The sequence below is a fragment of the Argiope bruennichi genome, chromosome X1, assembly GCF_947563725.1.
Source record: "Argiope bruennichi chromosome X1, qqArgBrue1.1, whole genome shotgun sequence".
Classification (NCBI taxonomy): Eukaryota; Metazoa; Arthropoda; class Arachnida; order Araneae; family Araneidae; genus Argiope; species Argiope bruennichi.
Genome location: NC_079162.1, coordinates 96,213,253 through 96,240,796, shown reverse-complemented (window position 1 = coordinate 96,240,796; position 27,544 = coordinate 96,213,253). Strand labels below are relative to the sequence as shown.

The following is a 27,544-nucleotide window of genomic DNA, read 5'->3' as shown; positions in this document are numbered from 1 at the left end:
TAATTTAGGACTGTATGTGATTTTTTAGAAGCGGCCTGATGCAAAATAGTTCTGGCAATTTTTTTCTTATAAAATAAGCTGGAATTATAATGCTAGCTGAAAATTTCTAAAATGAACTAAAAAATGAACTGTGTTCCAACAACACACATTAATTTATTTTTTTGTTGGTCTTACGTTTAATGAAACATTTTCATTTTCTGAAATATTATTCCTGAATTTTAATTCTTATGATATGCTGCCAAGTTATGGAACAGAATAAAAGGATTTTAGTTAGAACAATAAAATGTTTTTTATCTCCATTTTCAAAGAGAAATATTAAGACTCGTTACAGGTGGATCAATAAATTCAAATAAATTTGGAATTATTTAACTTTTTTATCTCTATTTTTGCCCTTTTATTCTATTATATTATACAAATACATTCTGATATTTGTTAATAAAAAATGGTTTATTGGAAAATAATTGAAATATAACAGAAATTATTGCAATTCATCTACTGTGTAAAATTTATAAATGTTACTATCTTTCAAATTAAATAAAATGTTTAGATATAATCAAATTCAATGCTAATTTAAAATAATGGCTCCTTAACTAAAATTAAATTAAATACTCGTTTCAATGTGTAATATTTCAATATCAGTCGAACAAGTATATGCAAAATTATTAGCAATTAAAAAAATAAACTGATAGATTTGTTTATACTACAATAAATTTGTATTTATAAAGTAAACTCTAGCCTCTATTGTGGGTTAAATTGAAATGATTTTTTTTTAAATTTCCAATAATTATTCTAATAAGTACCTTTGGATTTTATATGTAATGCTTGATGCACAAATATAAGCCTTAAAAAAAGAAAAATTGCTTTTAATGTGTTTCTATATAGAATATTTACTAAAATTCCTTATTAAAGACAATAATATTTTCCTTTCCTGTATTAGCTATTAATTATGCAACCAAAAGTATAACCTTCAATACCTTTCCATTTGTTTATAACATATCTGATTTCTTTCATTCCATATAAGATATGGAATAAATTTAATTAATGTCAAATATTCATTCCATCTAGAAAAATTAATTCTACCTTTTCTGAAATACATAATATTCATATTTGTGTGTTAAAATATATGAGTGATTTTGTGTTTCGCATAATATATGCATATTTGCAAATATATAATTGCTCAATCTTTTAATTTGTAAGTTAATAAAAGATAGACGAATTCTGATTTGTAAAAAAATCAATTTCTTATATAAACAATTGTAATTGGCCCTTTGCATTTAATGCAAATTTCTGACTGCCGGAAATGAATTCAAATATGGAAAGTATAATTTATTATGACTCAAACAAAGCCGTAATGTCTCCTCTATGTGTTTCTGTACATTTATTTATTCCGGCTTATTGTAAGCTTGAAAGACATTTTTTGAAGTTTCTTTCTTTTTTTAGTAAATACAAAGAAACGCATACATAAAGTTCCTTGAAGTTGACTGTTATTGATTTTAGATCTATCTTACTCTAAGGCAACACGTGATTCTTTATACATTAGAGGCTAGAGTTTCTTTTAGAGTACACAAAACCCCATGGATTTTTAAAAAAAATATTTTTTCTATAGTTTCACGTCATCTGGAATTTTAGGAGGCTAATTTGAAACACTAGACGAATACTTTTTTTTTAGAATTTTGAATTAAGTAACTTTGTCAAGTTGTAAAATGTTTTCATTAGCTTTTTTTAAAAGTAAAAGCGGCTTTTTAAACACACGTTTGAAAATAATATAAAAGAAATCAGTTTAAATCACAAAGTTTTATTTTTTAATCATTTTGGCAATCTGCAAGTGAAAAAGTAATGATTCCTTGATAGAATTTCAAAATGTTAGTAAAATTTTAAAAGATTTATCTGTGCAATATAAGAAATTTGCTAATGAATTGGTGTGAACACGGGCTAGCAATTAAAAGGGATAAAAATGTGAATCTTCTTAAAAGCACACATTTTTTTAATTTAATCAAACAATTAATAATATTAATGCAAGTGGAATAATAATGGATTCAGGAATGATAAATCTGAAGGCGGAATACTGAAAAAAATTTTTATAGGAAGAAAGAAGTTATTGAATATGAATCAAGTTTTCAACATTTAAAAAAAAGGATAGTTTATCTTTTACTGCTACTTTCAATGCGTTTTAATTAATTCTTCATAAAATAAGTTTTCACTTTTTATTATTAATATATTTTTTAAAATATATATATTTTTTTCTTTCGAACGCGTATAGTGACCATTCGTTTCTAAATTTATTGATAGAGACTATTTGCAAAATGAATATATAAATTTTTTGCTTTAAAATAAAATTGTGTATTCAAATATTAAATTCTGAATTGTTAACCGTTTCAAAAATTTCAATACTTGGCAAACAAAAAAATACAGCGAATATTATTAACAATAACACATTAATAACAATTATATATATATATATATATATATATATATATATATATATATGTGTGTGTGTGTGTGTGTGATATATATATATATATGTGTGTGTGTGTGTGTGATATATATATATATATATGTGTGTGTGTGTGTGTGTGATATATATATATATATATATGTGTGTGTGTGTGTGTGTGATATATATATATATATATATATGTGTGTGTGTGTGTGAGAGAGAGAGAGAGAGATACCAATAAAATCCTTTCTTACTCCAATCAAATTTGAACGTCTACAGCTATAGTCATTTTGGTACTTCATATTGTTCATTATAGGTGTGCAAAGCAGCATTCACTCTGTACTAAAAGGTCCTCCCGAAGACGAATGCTAAGAAAAATAGCAATGTATTTTTTTTCTTAATTTCCTAGGTTAAATGAGTTAGAAATTAACACTTAGTAGTCTCTAAGCTCATCTAATATTGGCACTCAATTTGTTTTCAGACAGCCACAAAATAAAACTGAAATCCTCATGAAATGTCGAACATTTCAGTTTCAAGCTTATCGAGAGATATTCTAATAGAAGGTTCAGCTAAATGACGTCGAAGATTCTGTAACGTTATCGCAGGCCTCTCTTATATCTTCTTTTTAAATTAACCCCAAAGGATGAGGCCCAAAGGGATGAGCAGAGATAACTGTAGGGACCACTCTACAATACCGACATAACCGATGTCATTTATCTAGTGTTAGAGTAGAAAATCCAAAGCTTTCTTATTGAGAATGGAAGAAAATATTCTTTCCTTTCTGACGCGATCCAGACGGGAAAATGTGGAAAAACAATCTTTCATTTTGATTCAGTCAGAAAAATTTCCTGCGAAAAACATTTGTGTGCACTCTTTTTAATTCTGATGCGAAGGATGTCTTTTCTTGTTAAATAGATGCTACTCTTCAATTCAATATTAGTTAAATGTTAAAATGTGACAGATCGCCTTTGAGAATGTTGCATAGCTTTCGAGATGTTCGAATGGAATTGCTGTAAAGGGTCTCGTCCAATAGTTCCTCGCCATTTTGCTATGCAGATAGCGATAGCTATTACCTATTTTATAATTATAGTTGTCACAGTTTAAAAGTTAAGTAATTAATAACAAATCTTTCTGGTATTATTTTAAGACCAGATTTTTTTTCAAATAAAGAATTAATGGGTCCATATCTTCAAAACTCAAATATTTTATATAAAAATGAATTTTTATATAAAATATAAAACCAATGTTTAAATTTCTTTTGATTTCGATTCTAATAAGATATGAATATTTAATAAATGATATAATTTTTATTTGAAATATTAATTAAAAAATTTTTTAATTTAATTTTAAAAAAGAAAAAAAGGATAAATGAATCGTTTCGATTATCCTTGATTTACTGAAAACTTGCCCTGAAGTAACTATCTTCAAATACTAGAAAAATACAAAAAATATGATATAAACATAAAAAAATAATAAAATAAATTTTAAAAAAGCGCTTTTTCATTACTGCATTAAACTGTAGAATTTTTTTTTATTGTTTTCAATATTTCAGCCTTTAAATCATATTTTAACATTATGTAATCAAAAAATCAATTTTTCTCAAATTTACTAATAGTTGGCACCACTTACATGTAGTGAATATTTAATTGAAATTAAACAAATAACCAATAATCAAGTAATTAAAAAATTAAAATAGCAAGTAGTCTTCAACAAAAGTATAATTTTGAAAATCTACCTCATTTGGAAGTCAGTGAAAATTCTATTGTAAAACAATCTTTACAAACATGAAATAAGTCGAGTTAGATAAAACTGTATAAAAATCGAAAGTTTTGCTCTAAAAATTATTGTTCAAAATAACAACTTGCTTGTCTGAACCATTTTAGGCTACTTAGATGGAGCTGAAGAGGATGTTACGTTTATAAAGTAGACGGTCATCTAATTTTCGAATCTGATCTCTTGAGTATAGTACTTCTCAGTCATTGATTTTGCTTGCAAACCTACCTGACGCTTATTTTAAATTCAGACAGCATACATAATTTCACCCACATTATTCTCACAAGCTACATTCGTCGTCGCGCCTGTCTCAAACCTTAATATTAATGCTTGTCTGAACTACTTTGCTATTCTTAGGATTAGATGTTCATGGCATTTCTTTAGTGAAACCTCTTATAACCATTTTATGATACTGAATTCTATGAAGTAAGGAAAATGTCGTAGAAAGTGGGGAAAGGATAAAACTATATAGTTTGTTGAATAAATTATAGCCATCTAATAATCTTCTAATTAGAGTTATTAGTGAATCGTTATTAAGAATTGGGCGAATCATATTTAAATTGTTCCTTGTAGATAATATATTCATCGAATGTTTCTTTTGCCCTCTTTTATCCTCATATTATGGATATATAAATCTCAATTTAGAAAGCCATAACATTCTATTAATGCAAATTGGAAGATTTTATATTAAAATAATCAAAGAATAAAAGAACTTCTACATTTTATATGAAGCCTTTTTTTAGCTTTAACCCTTTATTTACCGAATTATTTTAAATTTATTTGCAAATTTATTTCTGAATCATTACTTAAGTTTTTGTACAGAATAAACCCAGGAAGAAAAAAAACTGCTTTAATTAATTAAATAATTGAATTTTTTAGTTTATATCTACTGCTTTCTATTTGAAATACGTTTTGCGTGTTCTTTCAAATATTGTTAGAAATAATAGACACATTGTGAAGGTATCAGCAGAATTTAAGCGGTACTTTAAAGTACCGTCTGTAAATAAAAGGTAAAAGTGATTTAAAGTACTTGCTTAAAATTCATACATATCTTAACAACCATATTTTTTTTATTTATGAAAACTAATTTTTATTTTACTGAATATATTTTTGATATTCTGATTTTCGATATAGCCAATTTATGCAGAGTGTCTGTTCTAATCATGATCCAATATCTAATTTCTAAACTACCTTTGTTAACCACCTTGAACCTTGAAATTGAAAAAAAAGTTCTACATAATCTGAAGAAATATATTTTATGTTATTTCAGCCAGTAAGTTGCTGTAAGTGAGCTGCTAATGCTGCATTTATGAAAATTATTTGTTTCTGTATATTTGTTGTATCAAATTTGTCTAAGAACTTTTGAATTATAATTTAATGCTTTAATGTAAATTTAATACTTTATAATCATAATAATATCTTTAGTTTTGTCTTTGCTGAACGATTTATGAGCTGCTCGCGATTTTTTGCAATGATTTTTTACCACGTCTTAAATAATGAAAAAAATATGAAATTCAATATTGAAATATTTAAAAATATCCATTTTTTTCATAAATGAAGCTGTATTTTTCATTTGTTTTATTTATCTTGCAGTTGTCTTTCTCCAGTTGTCAAGGACGAAATAGTGAAAACTCTCCTCTTTGGTGAAATCACCTCGTTTTGGTAAGTGTTAAATTCATTAATTATCACTAACTCATTAATTATTTTCATTACATTTAAGATGAAATCGAAATGTTTATATAAAAATGTCAATATCTTTAAAATTATATCTTAAAGATTTCGGAATTTCAGCCTTTGCACGTAGCTCTATTGTATAACACAAAGAACATGACGTAGAATCGAAAATATTTGTGTAAAAGTGTCACTATTTTTAGTTAAATTATTATAAAATATGAGCTTTTGCAGGTATCGAAATTATACAGCGCAACGGACATGACGTAAAATGAGAATTTAATCCTCTAATAAGCTTTCCTAAAACCATTAGTAAACTGCAAACCGTGATAACGGCAAACGAAGTGTTTATATGGTCCTTGAATTGATACAGATCAGCGCACAGATTTGCATTTGCGCAATTAATTATAATCGATTTCGCATTATGAATCAGGGAAGTTATGCTTTCGCAAATACTGTGCTTCGAAATTTCTGATTATATGACCGTTTCCGCGATTAAACGCCATCCTCGAAAAATTAACAACATTTCCAGAGCGAGATAATAAAAATGTTTATGATAATAAGTTGTATTATTAGTTGATAGTTATGTTTCATATACCTACGTTTCATTTTTGAAAACATAACATCAAAATGTTTACAAAAAGCCATGTTTTTGAAATGTCTGGAAAGTAGTAACTCGTGCAGCCAGTTCTCTCTTCTCTGCAAAACTATTTTTTTTCTTCTCTAAGTAAAAATTAAATTTAAATCTTTGTTTTGAAACTAAAACATCAAATTATTTTACCAGAGTTGAACCAAGTTTAATGAAATACAAAGCTAATTTTATCGCTTAATAAAATAAGCTTTGTATTTATCAGCTCTTAGAGAAAGTTAAGTAAATGAAATACAAAGCTGATTTTATTTTATTTTTTATTTTATGAATTTTTAAATGTGAATATAGATCTGGGAATTCTATATTTTAAAACAAATATAGTTAAAAATTTATTTCAATTAAATGTATTAATTTTTTATTTCTCTTATACGAAGCATAGATAAATTTTTGTAATCGCAAAAACCTTCGATCTTGAGATTTTAACGAGTCTCCATGTTTTATACCTCCTTGAGTTCAAAAAACACATTTTGCTTTGATTTTATGTCTGTCTATTTCTGAAAACAATAACTCAAAAACCCTTTCAATTAGGAAGAAATCTGGTATATAGATTTTAGACCAAACTTACAAATTTATATTAAATTTTGAACGAAATACATTCAGAGGAAGTCTACTTGTCTAACTGTTCGAGTACAAGCAAACTCCATAACTACAAAACGTAAAGAACAAGATAAAAAAGATTAGGTATGCATGTTAAATATTTACAGTACCGAATATTATCAAATTTTGAACCAAATATGGTAATACAATTCACCATCTGCCAGTCTGTATTTTCACATGCATATAAATTCAACAACTTAAATCTATTAAATATGATATGTGATATTGTGACTACAACTGTAATTTTGTGTCAGATTTTGATTCCAAACGATCAGAAAAAAGGTATCCAAAATACAAATTCGAAAGATAGATTCAGGTTAATTATTAAATTCAAGTCAGGAATCCACATTTCGTAACTGTTGTAATCAAATACCATGCACGACAACCACAACCTTATCCAAGGTCCGTAAGGTGAGGAAAGGAGGGGGATAAGATCTTAATTTGAAAACGTGCGAGAAAATTTCGTGAAGACCTCTCCCACTTGTTATTTAATATATCTAGAAAGCAGTTCCCGTTTAGCAATTAAATGAACATTAAACATAACTCAACGAAACATATCATTATTAACTAATCTACATACCATGAATTATATTTATTTAAACGCATTATCTTTTGTTTTGGGATGCTAGTCACAAAAAGTCAATATATTTAGTATTACAGCATTGAAGAGCGATGCCACTAATTACGATATAGCCTGTTACATTTTATCGTTATTCTGTAGCCTCTTGCAAAGGAGGAAAGCTTTAAAATTTCAAAAATATATGAGAATCAAAAGAGGAGAAATTGAGCTGTAATAGAATTTGGGGAATATTTTCCAATCAAATTCCGTAATGTTGCGTTCAGCTGCGATGCAGTTTAGGCAGGTGTATTGATTTTCTTAAAAATTACCGCAACAAGGGACTTATTTTGCTGTCTTTTTCGAAAGTGATATTTCTGTCTTGCAGATGATCCAAACTAAACTGAGCGTGCGTTAAGTTCCTGCGAATGCAGCACTACAATGGCGTAATGGAACCTGTTTTGTGCATAACCTATAAATTACATTTAGTGCAATTCATGGTTTGGGATGATATGGATGTAATATTATTGTCAGTACAATCTAGAAATTAGGTAATGCGTTGTCAATAAATTATGACTAAAACTTATATTCATATGAGAAAAATTATTCATTGTAGTTGTTCAAATAATTTTTCAAATGATACTTTTTTGCAGAGGCTACATTTGTTCAAATTCTTCATCTTACAAAGGAAATTTAAATTGTTTGGGAACAAGATACATGAGCATGATTCTAGTATTTGTATACAGAAATAAATAATTTGAATTTATTTTGAAAAATAATTTCGAATAGATTGCCATCAAGAACTCAAAACATATAAATATCTTAAAGGAAATGTTTTTGTTAATTTTGGATTGTTAATTTTTTAATATATATTCACTCATTTTGGAATCCATTCCCTGAAATCATTATTCCTTTGTAATTGTGTTTTTATTTAATTACAGGAAAAAAAATCAGAATTTTATTTATTGGAATTTAAAAATGAATTACTTCTTTTTCAAATTATTTAGAATCTAAATGTTTTTAGTTATGGGGTTTTTCACGTTTCAATTCATAATAATGTACATCAAAAATGGAATTTAATTTGAATAATTTTGTATAAGAAAGCAATTGGCATTTAATAAAATAACTGCTTTAAAAAGTATAAATGACGGCTTATTAATCTTATTAATTATTTATCAACAAGTTTATAAACTTTCGTCTATGTAGTTTCTTGCAATAAATAATACTACTTTTTATATTTCATTCATATTATTTATTATTCAAAAGTAATTATGCATAAAAAATCTTTATATGGCCGTTGTATTTTATTTTCAAATTGGCAGTGCAAGACATATGCAGAAAATGGTGGTAATCAGTATGCCAACAATTCAATATCGATGATATTCGAATTGTAGAATTATGGTAATAGGATTGAAAAAAATAACGATACTGTAATACCATTTCGTAATTGTCTGAATAAAATATTAAACATAATTCAATTTTATTGGTACAAAATGCACATTCTATATCTTGAACTTGATGTCATATTACGGTATCATTACCCTAATTACTAAAGGTCATATATCATTATGGAATTATCAAAGGAGTGACATATGACGTTTTGCACTTTGAGGGAAAATGTTACTGTTGTGGAAAAATTGATCTAAGTGGCATTAAAATTTTAAATATTCAATTTTAAAAAATTACAAAGAAACGTCTAATTTATCGTTTGGCGTTTAGCTTAGAGACAGGCGATTTCGTTTTATTTTTTCCAAATCTCAGTTTCATATGTGGTTAAATTGTAAATAAATTTATAGCGAAGTTTAAGTACGGTCTTCATTCGATATATAAGGAAAAACTTTTGGTTTGTGAGTCAGTAAGGGTTTAAGCTTGAGGGCTCTCTCGTAAATCGGGTGGAATGCGCGGCCGTATTAGTCGAGGAGGTATTTCACTCCTCGGAGCGCAAGAATAAAATGAAGAAAAAAGCTGAGCTTCAGCTGCCTGAAGACGGAAAAATGTGTGAAATGTTTTTAAAGGGGAAGGGAACACGATTTACAGCTAAATTTGGAAAATCGATGGCATTTCCATAGGAAAAGGTGGCCGCTTAGGAAGCTTCAAGATTGTCTGTATCCATCATTGCCTAGGATATTTTTTTAGGGCAAAAAAGTAAGTGAAAGAAAAATAAACAATTTATGGTTGGAGGGAGAACTGACGATAAAGGAGGGGAGTATGTGAGGAGAATATTTACTATCGTAGAATTCTGTAAGTGAAAGAGGGTGGAAATTTCAATCTAGATTCGAGGATTAGGCGAGGCGACTTATCGAAATCTTAGCCTTGTCGTACGATGAGAACACTTTTATCTTCACATTTGAATGAAAATACTCCAAGAACCGTGAAAATGATCGCAACTTTACAAAGTTGGAAGGCGATTTATTGAACAGACAATTTATCTTTTTTTTTCTTGCGAATCTAGGATTAAAGATACAGCCTGCATGGAAAATGAAACATAGGACCAAAGAGAAAATACACTGAAGATTTATCTTTCCCTCTCTTGCTTATTACAGGCAGCAAAGTTGTAAACTAGAATCTTATCTCTAGAAAAAAAATGGAAGAGTCTAATATATTCCTTATGAGATTACACGCAGATATCACGGATATCATTGCAATTCTGAATAAGAAACGAGGAAGAATTGAAATAACATTTCCAGATGTTAAAATGGTGTAATATTCACAGAACTTTTTGGAAACAATTTTGCATAAATGCATTTAAGGATATGTTCAGATAGGAAGTATTTATCTCTGCATTTCTTTAAAAAATAAAATGATTCACAAATAGGAATTTAATTTTATTCTTAACTGAAACAGATAGATGTTTTGCTTTTGTAAATCTAACTTACTGCAAACTTCTTTATTTAATACGGCAAAAAGATTTAAAAATGGTGGAAAAGAACAAAAGAATTAAACGATCAGGGAAGAATTTTTAACTTACTGACTTCTTTTCTTTCGTTTTTCTTTACTGATACGAATGATTGTAAATAAAAATATATCTGTAGATAAAGAAAACATTAAAGCCCGGTGGCGTTGTGGTAGCGCTTTCCAACGCACAGGTTGAGGTTCGATCCTCGGGCTGGGCAAGGTCGACTCAGTGTTTCATCCCTTCAGTGAGTCGATACACTGAGGACCTAACATGGTTGGGAACTAAACACTGGGGGTTCCACGTTAGGCTGACCTCCTAACAGGGACATATGTCTTGCACGCTCGGTCAAGAAAGCAGATATGGGCACTGTAGGCGTTGGCCAACATGGACTGTCGTGCCACTGTGTTTAGTTTAGTTAAAAAAAAAAACAAAAAAAAAACATCTGAACTTATAATAAAACATGAAAATGTATAATTGACCTAATTAGCTTTTAAAATAGGGGAAAGTGAAGAAAAACAAAAACAATTTTAAAAATTTGTGTGGTATTTCAAGGAGTTTTTAGAAATGCCTTAAAGCAAAGTTTTTATCTGGGGATAAAAAAGCTACTTTTGTAATTTAAAATGCTAGTCTCAATGCTATGATTTAAGATTAATTTTTGTACTGCAATGTTATGAATTAAAATCAATTTTGATGCCACACTTTAAAAAATGGTCTGTAATAGCCCGTTGGTATCCAGTTAATTATAATTAGCTGAATCCTCAACAAAAAAGTTAATTAATTTTGATAAAAGCTTTTGAAATGGCCTATAGTAGTCTAGTTGGTATCCAGTTAATTATTATTAGCTGAAATCTCAACGAAAAAAGTTACAGTACTGGAACTCGCTGAATTATTAAAAATGAAGACGTCTGAACTCATTATTGAAAAAAAAAATGTTTTTTCCTTAAGTATGGGCACAATTTTGTAACAATCTGGTGTTTCCTAGATTTCGTTTAAATTCGAATATTTTCTTTCTTTAAAAGTACTTAAGACGTCATTATTGATTTATCTGTACACACTGCTATGCCCATAAGTGCTTTTCAAAAATTTTCTTATTTGAATGTCTTAATTTAAGGAAATTATTTTAAAGAACATTCGAAATTCTCTTTGAAGTTTAAAGATACAGATTTCTGGAAACGTAATTTTGAATTTATTCTTGCTTTAATTTATTGTGTAAAATAATGTTAATTCCTGAATTTGTAACATATTCAATGAGAATATATTAAGATGAATCCAATAACTAAAGAGTAAAACTATAAACTGGTTTTACGAAATTATCATCGTAAGATTTTATAATCATGCATGTGATTACAATTTTGGAATATTTCCACATTTCATTTGCATGCTTCCCTTTAAATCGGTAGAAACCTATTTAAACATATATAAATTTACGTTTGTTTAAAGAGGTAGGTAAACATTTACATTAGTATTAAAAGGATAAGGAGTTTTAATAGCTCATTAAATGCAGCTCACATATCATTGATTAAACTTTAATTCGTAAAACTTTAATTTGTATCTTTTGAGCATAATAGTGCGGAATGTTAAATTTGAACACAGCTTGAGAAAGAAGGGATATATATATCGGATTATAACAGTATTTAATGCTGTTTTAATCCAATAAATTATTTAAATAGAACATAATAAATACATTCTAAAAATTATTATTATTTTTTGTCTGCAGAAGTTTAAAATCCTTTTAAAGACGGTTAATAATAAAGCTATGATGATCCGAATATTGATTGTTTTACAACTAAACAACTTAAATGGACGTTAAAAAAAGAATTGATTTGACATTGTTTACGTAATAGCATAGAAAAATTCATAAACTGCAATATGATCAATTAATAAATCTTGATATTATGTTCGAGAAGCGCATAATTCAACTTTCACGTTGCATTTAAGTTGTTTTGAATTTCTATACTTCTTGATGGATAGGATAGATGATTTAAAATTTGTATTGATAAACGTCTGTTTAACCAGGAAGTTAAATATTTGCATTAATATTGAAAGGAAAAGGAGTATTAACTGTATATTTTTACTTATCATAATTCTTATATATCATTGACTAAACATTAAGTTGCAAAACTTTAATTTGTATCGTTTCAGTGTAGTTTTATTGCATGTTGTATTTGAGCATAGCAGATGAAAGAAGGAGTATGTTGCGTATAATGCTGTTTTGATCTAACAAAGCATTGAAATATTATAATTCAAGGGCATAATAAACTCAGTTTGAAAATCATTATCTTTTAACTGCAAAAGTTTAAATCCCTACAAAGGAAATGAAATAAAAAGCGCTATGTTGATTCAAATATCTTTTACAACTAGGCAACAAAAATAGCAAATAACCGTTTAAGGACAATAGTCTAATTTGACATTATTAGAGTAATACCCAGAAAAATTCATAAAATGTTGCAAAATCGATTAATCTTGAAGTAATGTATAAGTAGCGCATAATTCATCTTTCAAACTGTATTGAAGCTGTTTTGAGTTTCTACGCTTATTGATGGATGACTAGAAGGTATTAATCTAAGGTATTAATCGAAATGTATTGATCTTTCCTATGGGTTCGAAAACGGTCTTTCCTATATTGCTTAATGGTTACATACAATTTAACTTAAATAATGAGACAGTGTGTTTAAATTGTTTATCTTATAGTTATCATAGTAAGAAAATATTGGTTACTATAAATGGTTTCTGAAGCATTTTTTAATAATACTTAATAAACTAGAATATACCTTTTTTATCACTTTATAAATAGATAGAATATTTTTTTACGGTTTTCTTCCGAATTACATTTTGCTTTTTATAATTCTCAAACTAATGATTAAAAATTGCTTTTTGATAATTTTTGTCTAAAGAAATTGGGATTAAATTCAGATATAAGGGAAAACTATTTTAAATTAATTATCTTAACCATTCCTGTAATATAAAATATTTTATATTTATGTTATAAATGCCTCTTATATAGATAATAATCTTAAGAAGATTAAATGTATGTAGTGAAAGAATGTAATAGTAATAATTTATTTTAAGGATCTAAAAGAAAAAAAAAACTCTTCATTTAAATTTAGCTTACATTTGAAATAACCTGGAAACAAAGGATGAAACTCATTCCATTTTGCCTCTAAAAGATTTTCTTAATATACGTATTATCTTATATTATTCATTTATAAACATTATTTTTCTAAAGTTCATTTTTATAACACTTACTAGGAAACAGAAACTTTGATTTAATAATGGTTTTATTTTTAGAACTAAGTAATTGTTTTGTTTGAAAAAGCTTGCTTTATAAAATCTGCTCTTTTTCGCTAAACTTGAATAGTTTCAGGTATTTAAATTTGTGTTTAGAAAATTTATTCCAACTAAACAAACAAAGTTAGAAGAAGGTACATAGTTCATTTGGAATAGATATGATAATAATAAGTTTAACAAAAATAAAAATCGAGCAAAATATGGAATTTCGAAGGCTATTTTGTATCACTCTTTATCGTCATAATATTTTGTTTACTCTTGAGATAAAGAGTAATATAATATTTTATTTTATTATTGTGAAGTCTTCTGCGAATATTTACTAATCTTGACTGTTTTCAGAGCAGGATATTGCATCAGAGGGATATAGGAGTATTATGCAAATTAAGAAAATTGCACCAAGACACTGATGAATTTAAAGAACATTTCAATTTTAAGTGTTATATGAAGGGAAAAAAATTAAATCTAATTTTTTTTCATTTTTTTCATTTATATATGTTTTACGTCAATTAATATCTGTAATTCATTCAGTTATCTAAGCAAACGGACCAAAACAAAGCAGCATTTTTTCGCTGTCCGTAATTCATTCTCACAGAAGTAAAGTCACAAAATTCATTATGGAGAATATTGCTTGGTATTTTAAAAATGACATCATCTTTCAAGATATAATGTAGTACTGACAGAAAATTCTAGACTTTTCTATTGGCATTGATTAACACCTCATCTCTAAGGTATTTAGACATAATAATAAATACTAAATCTGTATAATTAACGTTGATATTTGCAGTAACTTTAAATTTTTCATTGAGTCCTATCATGCATTGCATCTTTCCTTATTATGCATTGTATAAAGATTGATAATAAAGATTTCATCCAACGGCTTGCTGTTAAATGGTGCAATTTTCTATAACTATGCTTTATTGAAAAGAAAAGAATTGGGTATAAATAAATCACTAAGGTATGCTTGATTAATTATTCACCTTCATATCTTCGTAAGAAGTTTTGCATATGAGAATGCTGATAGTCCTTCTATCACGCCATGATCATCAAATTTTGATCAAAACGAATGCAAAGTGTTTCTTATGCAGTAATTCATGCGTCGAAAATTATTTTAATGTAAAATCTGTAAACTAATAGTTTTTCTTTACCTGCTCAATATTTTCGAAATTGAAAAGCTATTTATGCTTACATAATAGACATAATAAAATTCATTTGTGTTAAATAAGTACATTCTTCCTAGCGGACTGATTGAAATTTGTTAACATCTCTAACTGCGAAACTTCGTGTCGAAAGTAAAATACGACGAGTTTCCCTTCTTATCAGTAAAAGTAAAATAATTAACCTTTCGAGTTAAAACTTAGATTTTCAACCTTTTGAAAGCGTTTCTCTTTTTCAAAGCGCAGCAGGCGGACAGCTTTAAGTCAGGAAAATGGATGGGTAAAGTTTTTTCATTATGTTCTTTATTGGGTGACCAATGTTTCCGTGAATAACTACCCTATCCATTTTGTTTCTTCCCTGCATTCTTTTCTTATATGCGTTTCTTTCCTGAGAGGTATTTATGGCTTTTCCGAGAACTGGTGTTTGGATGATAATAGAAAAGTGGGATGAAAAGCGTACCATAATCCCTACCGCTTGCTGAAAGTAATGCTCCAACGGCAAAACAAAAAACGGAAGTATTTTTTTATTTTTGTCGGTCCACTTGAAATTACACGATCCTTGCCTTCTCGATGACGTGGTAAATGTTGAAAATTATAGCAAGAAAGCAGCCAATCGAAATGATGGAGTGTCCAATTTTCTAGAAAGGACGGAATCGATTGGTCGACGGCTAAGATTTCTACACGTCTAAATATAAAGGTGTTTTGTGGTTCTTTTTTACTTAATCATAACTTTTTTAATCAACGACGGTGAGTTTCATTAATTATTGCAACGTTCTTCATTTCAGGATGCGATGCAGGAAGTCCAGTTTCTTGGTCATTAATGAAAAATTACAAGCGCATCCTCTAAGCAATAAATAAAAAAAACAGAAGGCAATAAAAATATGAACAGACAGGAAATTCAAGTACTCTTTACTTCCTTAGAGGAACTAAAGTGTTCCACAAAAGCATGATGGAGTGGTCATTTTTAAGCTCCTCCTTCAGATACTAGATTTGCATTAATAGGTTTCTGGAGATTTTAACAGCCGAAAGTCATTTTTGGAAAGCTGATAATATTTAAATATACAGTTCTTGAAAAATTACTTCTGTTAGTCAACACTGAATACTAGTTACAATTAACAAATCGCAGCATCTGATTAAATTATATTTTTTACTCACAATGGGTAGATAATCTATTTAAATGAAATAACAAAATTGAACCAGTGACAAAATTTTAAAAAATAATCATGCATTATGAATTAATACAATATATAAAGTAAATGTAATAAATTTAAAAATGAATAAGGGAATTTAAAATTTTTAAATCTAAAATCAATATTTAAAACTTTGTAAGCACTTGAAAATAACATAGGAGACACTGCGAACTTATAAAAATGACATTCAGGCAGGTTTGAGAAGCATACTTAAAATGTTATAACAAGGCAAATTAGTTATCTATATATTAAGTGCATTTGCTTCAGAATTTTCTAAAGATTTATTTTCAAGAAACTGATTAATTTATGGCTATTTTGTAGTTTCATAAAAATTGGAATTAGAAAAATTCAAAGGACATCATGTCCAATTTATGAAATATAGTATATTTGTCCCTCAGCCTACTGAAATAAAATTAATAAATAAGTTCAGAGTCCTAAAATTTGTCATAACGTTTTTAATATAAATTTCAAACATTGTAACCTTAACGCAACAGTCAGACTTGGAGTTAATTTAACTTTAGAGTTCAACTTTTAACTGCTTTATTTCATAATTGGTCAAACTGTATGCTATTATATTTAGTTGGACAGTTTTTGTAAAACACGGATATTTTTATAAAGTTTAATTTTATTCTTTGGAGTTATTTTTCGTATTCTATTTATCATTTCAATGCTTTTATAATATTTTACTATCCCTTAGTAAGTTCTTCTCAATTAAATGTGTGTAATATTTCATCATTTTGGTAGATGTATTTGATCCAAAATTTATGTTTGCAGAACTTGATAAACATACTTGATGCTTTTCTGATTTGTTGTTTATTATTCCATTTTTCAAGCTGAATTCGTTTATTTAATATGCTAAATAATTTATTTTTCTTTGCAAATGTATTAGGGAAAAAAACTTGCATTACATGTAAAATATTTTCTAAAGACGAAACTTTTTGACTTCATCTAACGTTTCGCCTTTGGTAGTCCTTAGAATAAAATGGTGCAATATTTTTAATTATTCACCTACAAACTTTTATTTATAAATTACTTTTTGAATTGCACGTAAGAAGAAAATCAATTAAATATTTTTAATTACAACTGAAATGGTTAACTGAGATATTATATTCAATATTTTTGTTTCATTCCTTAGCATATTTTTTATTTCAAATGTATAATTAACTTAATAACCTCTTCCCAATCAAAAAATATAAAAATCTAAAAAAGTATTTAAAAAATTATAACTGCACCAGGAGCTCCCTATCTCTAAATCAAATCATATTTAATATATATAATAACACATCAATCATTAATTGTTTTCGCTCCTCTGAGATCTTTTGTAACAGAAGTTATCAATGTCTTTTATGTGAAGCAAAAAAAAAAAAAAAAAATTCTCTTAGTAATGGCCATAACAGACTTGAGTGTTAAAAATAGGATCAATTTTTTTATGATAGTATCTGAAAGATGACCGAAGCAAGGCTATCGTGTCATTTCAGTGGCCTTTATCCTCCTCTCTTTACTCTCCCTGTGTGAGAAAAAAAGACATTATAGCAGGTGTCACTTGATAGATTAAATCGGCAGGAACGTGTCCACTTTATATCGGAAAAGAAAGGACACACGAAACAGAACCATTAAAGAGACTACAATTGAGTTTCGGTTTCATAATACAACAAAGAATTTAGGAGGTAACTCTCACATGAACTTATTTTTAAATAAAGAAAAATGACAAATTTGATTGTCATCATTCTTTTGTTGTGAGTATTCGAAATATATATCAGATGCAATATTGATGCCATTAAAGGTAAGTTTTTTATTATGAAAGTTAAAAAATGTAATTATAAATCTACTGTTTATGGTTTGCTTTTCTTCAATATTTTCCAAAATAAGCGGACTTTTTTTAATTTTTAAAACTTTAAAAATACTTTTTATTTAAATAAAGAACAAAAATAATAAGACAAAAATATATTTGATTCCTATTTATTTGTAGTCTTTTTTTTAATCTTTAAATGACATACTTGTTTTTTATCATTCAAATATTCTTTTCAGTATCTAAATTAAATGTGAGAATTTTGAATATATGTTTCGTAATTGGATATGTGAATAATATATATATTGCTAATTCTCATTGTGGCAACATATCTCATTTCTGTATTATATCTTATTGTGGCAACATATCTTATTTCTATATTATATCTCATTGTGGCAATATATCTAATTTCTGTATTACATCTCATTATGGCAACATATCTTATTTCTTTATTATATCTCATTGTGGCAACATATCTAATTTCTGTATTATATCTCATTGTGGCAACCTATCTAATTTCTGTGTTATATCTCATTGTTGCAATATATCTAATTTCTGTATTATATCTGATTGTGGCAACATATCTAATTTCTGTATTATTTGTGATAAAAAAATTATTTCAGTTGCAAAAGGCTCTAAACGACATATAGAATTATATTTTGTGTTGAAAAAGAGATTGCTTATAAAAATTCGAAGTTTAAACTTAAACGCAGTCCCTCGGTCCCAATTGCCCCGTTTATTAATATGTTCTTTATATAACAATATTTTAAACAAAACAGTTCCAAACTCCTTCGACTCAAATTAAACGAATTACGAAAAACTGAACTTTATTATTTTATGTCAACTAATCAGCGGTCGTCTCGAAGAACTCCCGAAACTTTTATTGGTGGTCCTCGGGATAACCAATAAAATGGTATAAAATCATCTAAAATATTGATATTCAAAACTACTTGTCTCCGTCAGTTTTAGTCGCTAAATTGTAATGCTTTAGTAGTTTTAAATTGTTAGTACATAATAAATATTTTACTGAACATGGCAAGTAAGACCAAGAGACTGTATAAAAATTTTGATATCGTAATTTTGTTATCCATTTAGTATATTTATTGACTCAAAGAAAAAAGGTTTAATTTTTTATGTCTGTTAGAACATTTTTCTGGTTGGTAATATTTGCTGATCACTAATAATTTTTGTGACCAAGTTTAAAGTGACACCCTAAATAAGCGGTGTTGTTTTTGTTATAGAAACAATCTTCATATGAAATAAAAGAACTCAAATAAAAAGACTTACATTATTAGTTTTTAAATTCAATATTTTCCAAAAATAATTGATTTTTTGTCAATAAAAAAATTTGAATCTTTGAATTAAAAATTGCTCTTAAATTTCATAAAAAGTCAAAAGTTTAGTAGAAAAATCTGGGAATGGGTTGTTTAGAATCTTTCATTATGAAATTAGGCCTTTTGAAAATATAATTTTTTTAATTATAAATAATTGAGTAAGATTAATATGTATTAATTAGTTTTATTTATTTAATAAATATATTAAAAAACTTAATTGAACTCACAACAGTTGGGGATTTTCATTATTTCACCATTTTTCAAAATCCTCTGATATTTTGATTGTATAAAAACTCCTTTCTTAAAAGTAATGAAATCCGTTAACAGAATCCTTTTTCCCCTTTTTGGTTTATAATCTTAACGGAAAATATAGTACATTGATATAAATCCTCCTCCTGAATGTTTTTATTACCTATGTAAAATAGTGCAAAAGCCTTTCTGCAATATTAAATTTCTACCCTGATAGAATTTATTACATATGCATATAAGCACACAAATGTAAACCATTTTATTGAATAGCTTGTTTCTGAATAAATTCTCAATGCTTTAATGTAAGCATTTTGCATACAGCATTTGTTTTCACATAGATATGAAAATGGTTTTATTGTTTCCACAGAAAAAGAATAAACTCGCATTCATTTCAACCAAATGCGAAGATTCTATAAAGTGCGTATTAATAATAAAAGCTAAATGTTTTATAGAAAATAATCTTATTCTCAGTAAAACATGTTATTATTTTGCACTGCATAAATAAACGTGTGCAGAAATTTTACTGGTTTGGAAGGTGGTTAGAGATTTTATTTTTGTTATCAGAGTGCAGAGAATCGTTTCTTCAACTGCTGATGGATTATAAAATAATGCTTAAATATAGCTGAAATTATAGTGTATTCTGTAACTTTTTCAAACATATAAACAAAACAGAGCGAAGGATCTACACCAAACTTTCTCGCATACTCACCAATAAATAAAATAAAACTGTATGCCTTGCGTAAGGTCGTGAATACTTGCATGGCATTGGTGAGCGATGCTTACAAAACAAAGATCATTGGATGAATCTGGCACTTTTACTTAATCTATTGAGAAAATATGTATTTCAGACGCCCTTTTTTTTTGGCTAATTGACACCAAAACTTAACTCAAAACTGCAATTGTAGTCATAAGATAGCGCACCAATTTTCATTTATTTAACCCTTTCTAGGGCCGTGGGAAGTATGCTTCCCACCAATTTATCAATCTTTGTATGAAATTATGTAGGTTGGCATATGTATTTCAGACGCCCCTTTTTTTGGCTAATTGACACCAAAACTTAACTCAAAACTGCAATTGTAGTCATAAGATAGCGCACCAATTTTCATTTATTTAAACCTTTCTAGGGCCGTGGGAAGTATGCTTCCCACCAATTTATCAATCTTTGTATGAAATTATGTAGGTTGGCATATGTATTTCAGACGCCCCTTTTTTTGGCTAATTGACACCAAAACTTAACTCAAAACTGCAATTGTAGTCATAAGATAGCGCACCAATTTTCATTTATTTAACCCTTTCTAGGGCCGTGGGAAGTATGCTTCCCACCAATTTATCAATCTTTGTATGAAATTATGTAGGTTGGCATATGTATTTCAGACGCCCCTTTTTTTGGCTAATTGACACCAAAACTTAACTCAAAACTGCAATTGTAGTCATAAGATAGCGCACCAATTTTCATTTATTTAAACCTTTCTAGGGCCGTGGGAAGTATGCTTCCCACCAATTTATCAATCTTTGTATGAAATTATGTAGGTTGGCATATGTATTTCAGACGCCCCTTTTTTTGGCTAATTGACACCAAAACTTAACTCAAAACTGCAATTGTAGTCATAAGATAGCGCACCAATTTTCATTTATTTAACCCTTTCTAGGGCCGTGGGAAGTATGCTTCCCACCAATTTATCAATCTTTGTATGAAATTATGTAGGTTGGCATATGTATTTCAGACGCCCCTTTTTTTGGCTAATTGACACCAAAACTTAACTCAAAACTGCAATTGTAGTCATAAGATAGCGCACCAATTTTCATTTATTTAACCCTTTCTAGGGCCGTGGGAAGTATGCTTCCCACCAATTTATCAATCTTTGTATGAAATTATGTAGGTTGGCATATGTATTTCAGACGCCCCTTTTTTTGGCTAATTGACACCAAAACTTAACTCAAAACTGCAATTGTAGTCATAAGATAGCGCACCAATTTTCATTTATTTAAACCTTTCTAGGGCCGTGGGAAGTATGCTTCCCACCAATTTATCAATCTTTGTATGAAATTATGTAGGTTGGCATATGTATTTCAGACGCCCCTTTTTTTGGCTAATTGACACCAAAACTTAACTCAAAACTGCAATTGTAGTCATAAGATAGCGCACCAATTTTCATTTATTTAACCCTTTCTAGGGCCGTGGGAAGTATGCTTCCCACCAATTTATCAATCTTTGTATGAAATTATGTAGGTTGGCATATGTATTTCAGACGCCCCTTTTTTTGGCTAATTGACACCAAAACTTAACTCAAAACTGCAATTGTAGTCATAAGATAGCGCACCAATTTTCATTTATTTAAACCTTTCTAGGGCCGTGGGAAGTATGCTTCCCACCAATTTATCAATCTTTGTATGAAATTATGTAGGTTGGCATATGTATTTCAGACGCCCCTTTTTTTGGCTAATTGACACCAAAACTTAACTCAAAACTGCAATTGTAGTCATAAGATAGCGCACCAATTTTCATTTATTTAACCCTTTCTAGGGCCGTGGGAAGTATGCTTCCCACCAATTTATCAATCTTTGTATGAAATTATGTAGGTTGGCATATGTATTTCAGACGCCCCTTTTTTTGGCTAATTGACACCAAAACTTAACTCAAAACTGCAATTGTAGTCATAAGATAGCGCACCAATTTTCATTTATTTAACCCTTTCTAGGGCCGTGGGAAGTATGCTTCCCACCAATTTATCAATCTTTGTATGAAATTATGTAGGTTGGCATAAGTTCTGACAATTTTTTTTAGTAAGTCAGAAACTTAGATGCTTCAGTTCTTTATATCAGACAAAATTATGTGTCTTGATTCGTTACTTAATTATTAATTTACCAAATTAATTAATTAATCAATTTAAATTTATCTAATAAGCTAAATTTATCTAATAAAATTGAATTTCAAAAATGTTAATTTGCTTTATATTAATATTTATATCGGAATATTTTGTCTATATTTATTTTAGATAAGTAGGTAAGAATGGTGTTTCTAAAGACTTTGCTTGAAATGTTAGGGAATAGAAAAGTGAGCATATTAACATAAAATTAAAGATCCTTCAACAAATATCGTACAAATATTTTTGTACGAATGTACAAATATTTAAATGTGTTTTAAAATTATTAAATTCATTTCTTAGTTAATTTTAAAATAAAGATGCAAATATCATTTGCTATTATCGAAAGATCTTGTTAATTTACTATAATTTATCTTCATTTTTAGTCTTCGTCATTTTTTCTATAAGTATAATCTATTACAAATCAATACCTTAGTTCATGATTTTTCATTACATTTGATAAGTTTATTTTCTTTACAAACTTGCGAATCGAATCTTTTAACCCTTTCTAGGGCCGTGGGAAGTAGGCTTCCCACCAAATTTATCAATCTTTGTATGAAATTATGTAGGTTGGCATAAGTTCTGACAAATGTTTTAGTAAGTCAGAAACTTAGATGCTTCAGTTCTTTATCTCAGACAAAATTATATGTCTTGATTTGTTACTTAATTATTAATTAACCAAATTAATTAATTAATCAAATTAAATTTATCTAATAAGCTAAATGAATCCCTTTTCTTATTCCAGTTTCAAGCCTAAAAATATTTTAACATAATATGACTAGAAAAAAATGGTCCTTTAAAGGGTTAAAGTTATTGCTGTAATGAGTTATTGGATTTACAGGATGCGAAACTCAGACCGATAAACAACCATTTGAAGAATTTAGTTCCATTAACAGTTAACCATTTGATGAATTTTTAATTAATGAATAATAATACAGTTTTAATACAGTTCAGAAACTGTAATGTGATAAATTTTCCTAAAATACCTTTATCTAATTGAGTTTTTATGTTCTGTACAAAAAATAAAAAAGGTGGGTGTATTTTGAATAAAACTGCAATATATATTAACTGCAATAAAGAAAGTTTCTAATACTATATTACAATTGAACTTCTTATTTGAAAGTGATGCGACACATTACTTAATGCAATTTTTTTTACTGTTCACAGCTTTTAAATTAAAAAGGGAAATATATAGTAATTAGAATAACTTTTATTGAGGTTCAGAAAGTATCTGCAAGAAAAAAAAGTAATTTGTAGTGATACAGAAATAAATATATGCTCTTATTTATTGACTTGCAAATCACTTGATGCAAATTAATGTACAAAAAATAACGAAGTTCATTGAGAAATAACATCTTTATGATTATATGCAGTTTTTTTATTTTATTCGATAACACTTAATACCAAAAATATTAAATAATAATTTAAACACTAGAAACCGTATAGTCTTTTGGTATTTTACGCACTACAGGGACTATCTTATAGTATGAAAAAAAGAAATGAAAAAGGAAAAAATTAAATCCCTTATGAGATACATGCATTAAAACTGACATTATAAAAATACAACACTAAAATAGGGCAATATACTCTTCCTGTATTTTTAAAAATGTACAATGCAATAAATGTCATATACTTACATTTCGGAAACAAAAATGAAAATTCTGTTTTACGGGTATTAATCTGATAGCTACATTCTAGAAATTCCAGTTTTAATAAAAAATATTTATAAAGCAAGGTCTTATTAGTGCAGTAAGAATTGAAAAATATTTTTTTTACTGAAATCTGAAATTCAAAGAAAACTCTCAGTGGAATATGATCTAAATTTCGTTTCTATGTACTATCATTGAAAATTAATTTTTGAAATGTATTCCACATTTTATTAAAGGAAGCTACAAACCAATATACACGTATTTAATTCATTTATATGACTATAAACACGGTTATTTTATTCAATTTTGTAATATTTCCAAAGCCTCAAACTGAAAAAAATTTATTTGAAATCAGATGAATATGATATTTTTTCTTCTTCTTTCTGAGTTCCGACAACGAACCCTAATTTCTACTCATGTATCATTTTATTTATTTTATTCGATACATGTGGTTTAAAAATTCATTAATACATTATATTACACTGAATTTCTGAATAGCTGAATTTCATGAATAGCGAAATGCAAAAATGATTAAAGTTTGTAAATCTCCATACTTTCACCCCTTCAATTTGTAACTTCTGTTATTAAAAAAAAAAAAAAATTGTAATCACTCATTACTTAATATTCTCTAGGGCATTTATCATTACTAACGTATTTTTATTACAACAATACACTCATTTTTGGGTGTATTAGAAACTTATTTTAATAATAATAATAATAAATTGAGATATTTCCCCATCTTGTCGTATTTCAGGGCCGCGGTGGCCTGTTGGTAAGGTCTCAGCTGCGGAACCGGCGGGTTTCAGGTTCGAGTCCCAATTTCACCGAAGAACCGTCGTGTAAGCGGATCTGGTGCACGTTAAACGTCCTCCCGGTGGTGTGGCGTGATGTGGAGAGGGGGATGGAGTGCCAGCTCAGGTGTCGTTCTCGACATCTGACCGCTATTCAAAATTACGAGGTCCATCCCAAAATAGCCCTAGTGTTGCTTTAAAATGGGACGTTAATATAACTGAACTAAACTTGTCGTGTTTCAGGGTTCATAGATTAAACAGTTTTTAAAACATCAATCAGCTTAAATTGTTAGAGTACATACCTGATATTTCGCCATCTTATTTAACCAACATAGTATACCTATTTATTTATATAGATTGTATTTACCAGTATAATAAGGCCAATTTTTAAATCTATTTCATCGTATTTCTGTCTTTAGCGTCTAACCGAGTGAATAAAAATCAATGAATCTCTGAAATCCTCTTACGTCCGAAATTTAAATTTCACTCCTACGGCATGTCACTCACCTTTTTCTTTTAGTAAAGATGAGTAACTACGGGCCAGTAATTCTTGGCAGAGCATATTCTTTTTACTTCCTTAACAAGATTAATTTCAAGGCAGGTTAGCAGTACTTTCGGCAATTCTGGAGCAAGTTCTTTGTTCTGGCGTAAGAAAATTTAAAACTTTTTAAGCTTCCAAATTGCCTGAATACATGCCTGATAAGTCACCTACAAATTTAACCAGCCTATTAAAACTATTTATTATTATACAATGTATTAATAATATATAGAGACTATTTTGTTTTATCTGTTTCTGTCTTTTACGGCTGGAAGAATGAAAATTAATAAGAGGCAGTGAAACGCTGAAATCCTCCCACTTCAGAACCTTAATTCCCATTCCTAGGACATGTCACCTTCTTTATTTAGTAAAGATGAATAACGACGTGTTCGGTGGAAAAGCAAGTCCTAGAATAGCGATTCATTGGAAGCGCATATTCCTTTTACTCCCTTAACAAGATTAATTTCGAGACAGGTTAGCGCCGCTTTCAGCACTTCTGGCGCAAGTTCTCTGTTACGAGTCTCGGAAAGCTTTTAGAGAAAATGCAGGGATCAAGGGTAAGAGAGAAATGTCGATACGGTTGACCCTGATTCGATTCCACCCCACAAAAATATCACAGGGTTTAGTTTACTAGGCACTTGAATTCTGTCTTATCGTTTCCCTTATCTGCTCGATTTTCTTTCGTGTTTCTTTGTCGACTGACTACCTATGCACTGGCAACTCTCAAAGTCCCAACATTTCCTTTGGTTTCAGAGGGACTAAATACTGGAAAAGAAGTTTTTCCCCCGGTTTTGAAGGGAAGAAAAAATGAGAAAAGAAATAGTAGATATGAAACATGGTTTGGTTTGCTTCAGGAGTCGGAATACACTTTATAGTCAAAAAGTGCCCAGAGATATTTTGAATCTGTGAGAAATATATTTTATTCCTATTTTTTCTTTTTCTTTTTGGTATTTCATTTCTTTTTAGTTATTGAATTCAAGCATTCGTTTTGATTTTTGTGGTTAGCATTGGGAAGAATTCTTTTGTCGGCCATTTCTTACAGAAAGTTTTGTTTGTTTGAAGATATTGTGGATAAAAGAACCTACCATCTGTTATTTCATTCTCTTTCTCAATGTGCTGATTTAATGAATTGTATTTGCTGGAAGAACTGAAAAGTGATTAAAAATTTGATTGCTTTATTAAATATACAGGGAATTAAAGTTATAATCATTTATGCAATTAATGAGTAAAATGATCTCAATACTATTCTGGACATTAGTTAAGTAATAATGAAATAAATATGTAATGATTGAATGGAAATATCGGTTTTCTATAATCTCGAAATATTTGCTCTGAAATGAAATCACTCAGGTATTGAAAACGTAATGTGTTGTTTTAATCGTTCTCCTTACTCCAGTTGTTCTTAATTTCACAAGTGATATAAATAGTTTTAAATCTAATAAAAACATTTTTTGCAAAGCCTCCTTTTAGAACTAATTATATCAAAATATGCAACTATTCTTATATTTATAAGCAAAATATCAAATTAAATGAGCACAATCATGAATGCAGTTTAATTCTACAATAAAAGAAATGATTATATAATAGAAATTATTTCTATAATAAAAATGACATTCTACGAGTTTTACTAGCTTCTCTTTCGAAAGCGAATTTTTCAAATTCCAGGAAGTTAGGGTTCACTAAATTTTAGCAAAAATGCTGATGTAAAACCTAGTAAATCATTTCAATATAATGGCTTAATTGATTGATTTAAAACATTAAATTTTTACATTTTTCTAAAATTTTGAATTTATATAACCATAAGTGATAAATACGATTTGATGTATAAAGTCGATAAAATAATGAAAGAAAATTTAAATTTCTTAAAAGATTTCATGCATTTTCTGAAAACTGAAATTCTTAAAAGAATAATGAAAGAACAATTAAAGAATCTAAAATGTATAAATATTAACGATAAGATTTGTTGTTTCAAAATAAAGAGGAAGCTATCCTAATAAACCCGTTTGGCAGTTTTATAATAATCAGATAGGTGCAGATTTGAAGCATTTTTACAGAAAAAAATTCGAAACAAGTAAAGAAATTATCTATCCATAGAATCTTAATTCTTTTCTACATTTTC

The 27,544-nt window shown here is 28.3% G+C and overlaps 1 protein-coding gene across 1 annotated transcript in view; it reads left to right on the top strand.

Moving 5' to 3' along the window:
• Positions 1 to 27,544, top strand: part of LOC129958574 (atrial natriuretic peptide-converting enzyme-like) — a 676,434-nt gene that overhangs the window by 91,402 nt on the left and 557,488 nt on the right. The window contains exon 2 of the mRNA XM_056071145.1: positions 5,804 to 5,872. The gene's annotated coding sequence lies outside the window, so the exon portion shown is untranslated. The remainder of the gene's footprint in view (positions 1 to 5,803; positions 5,873 to 27,544) is intronic.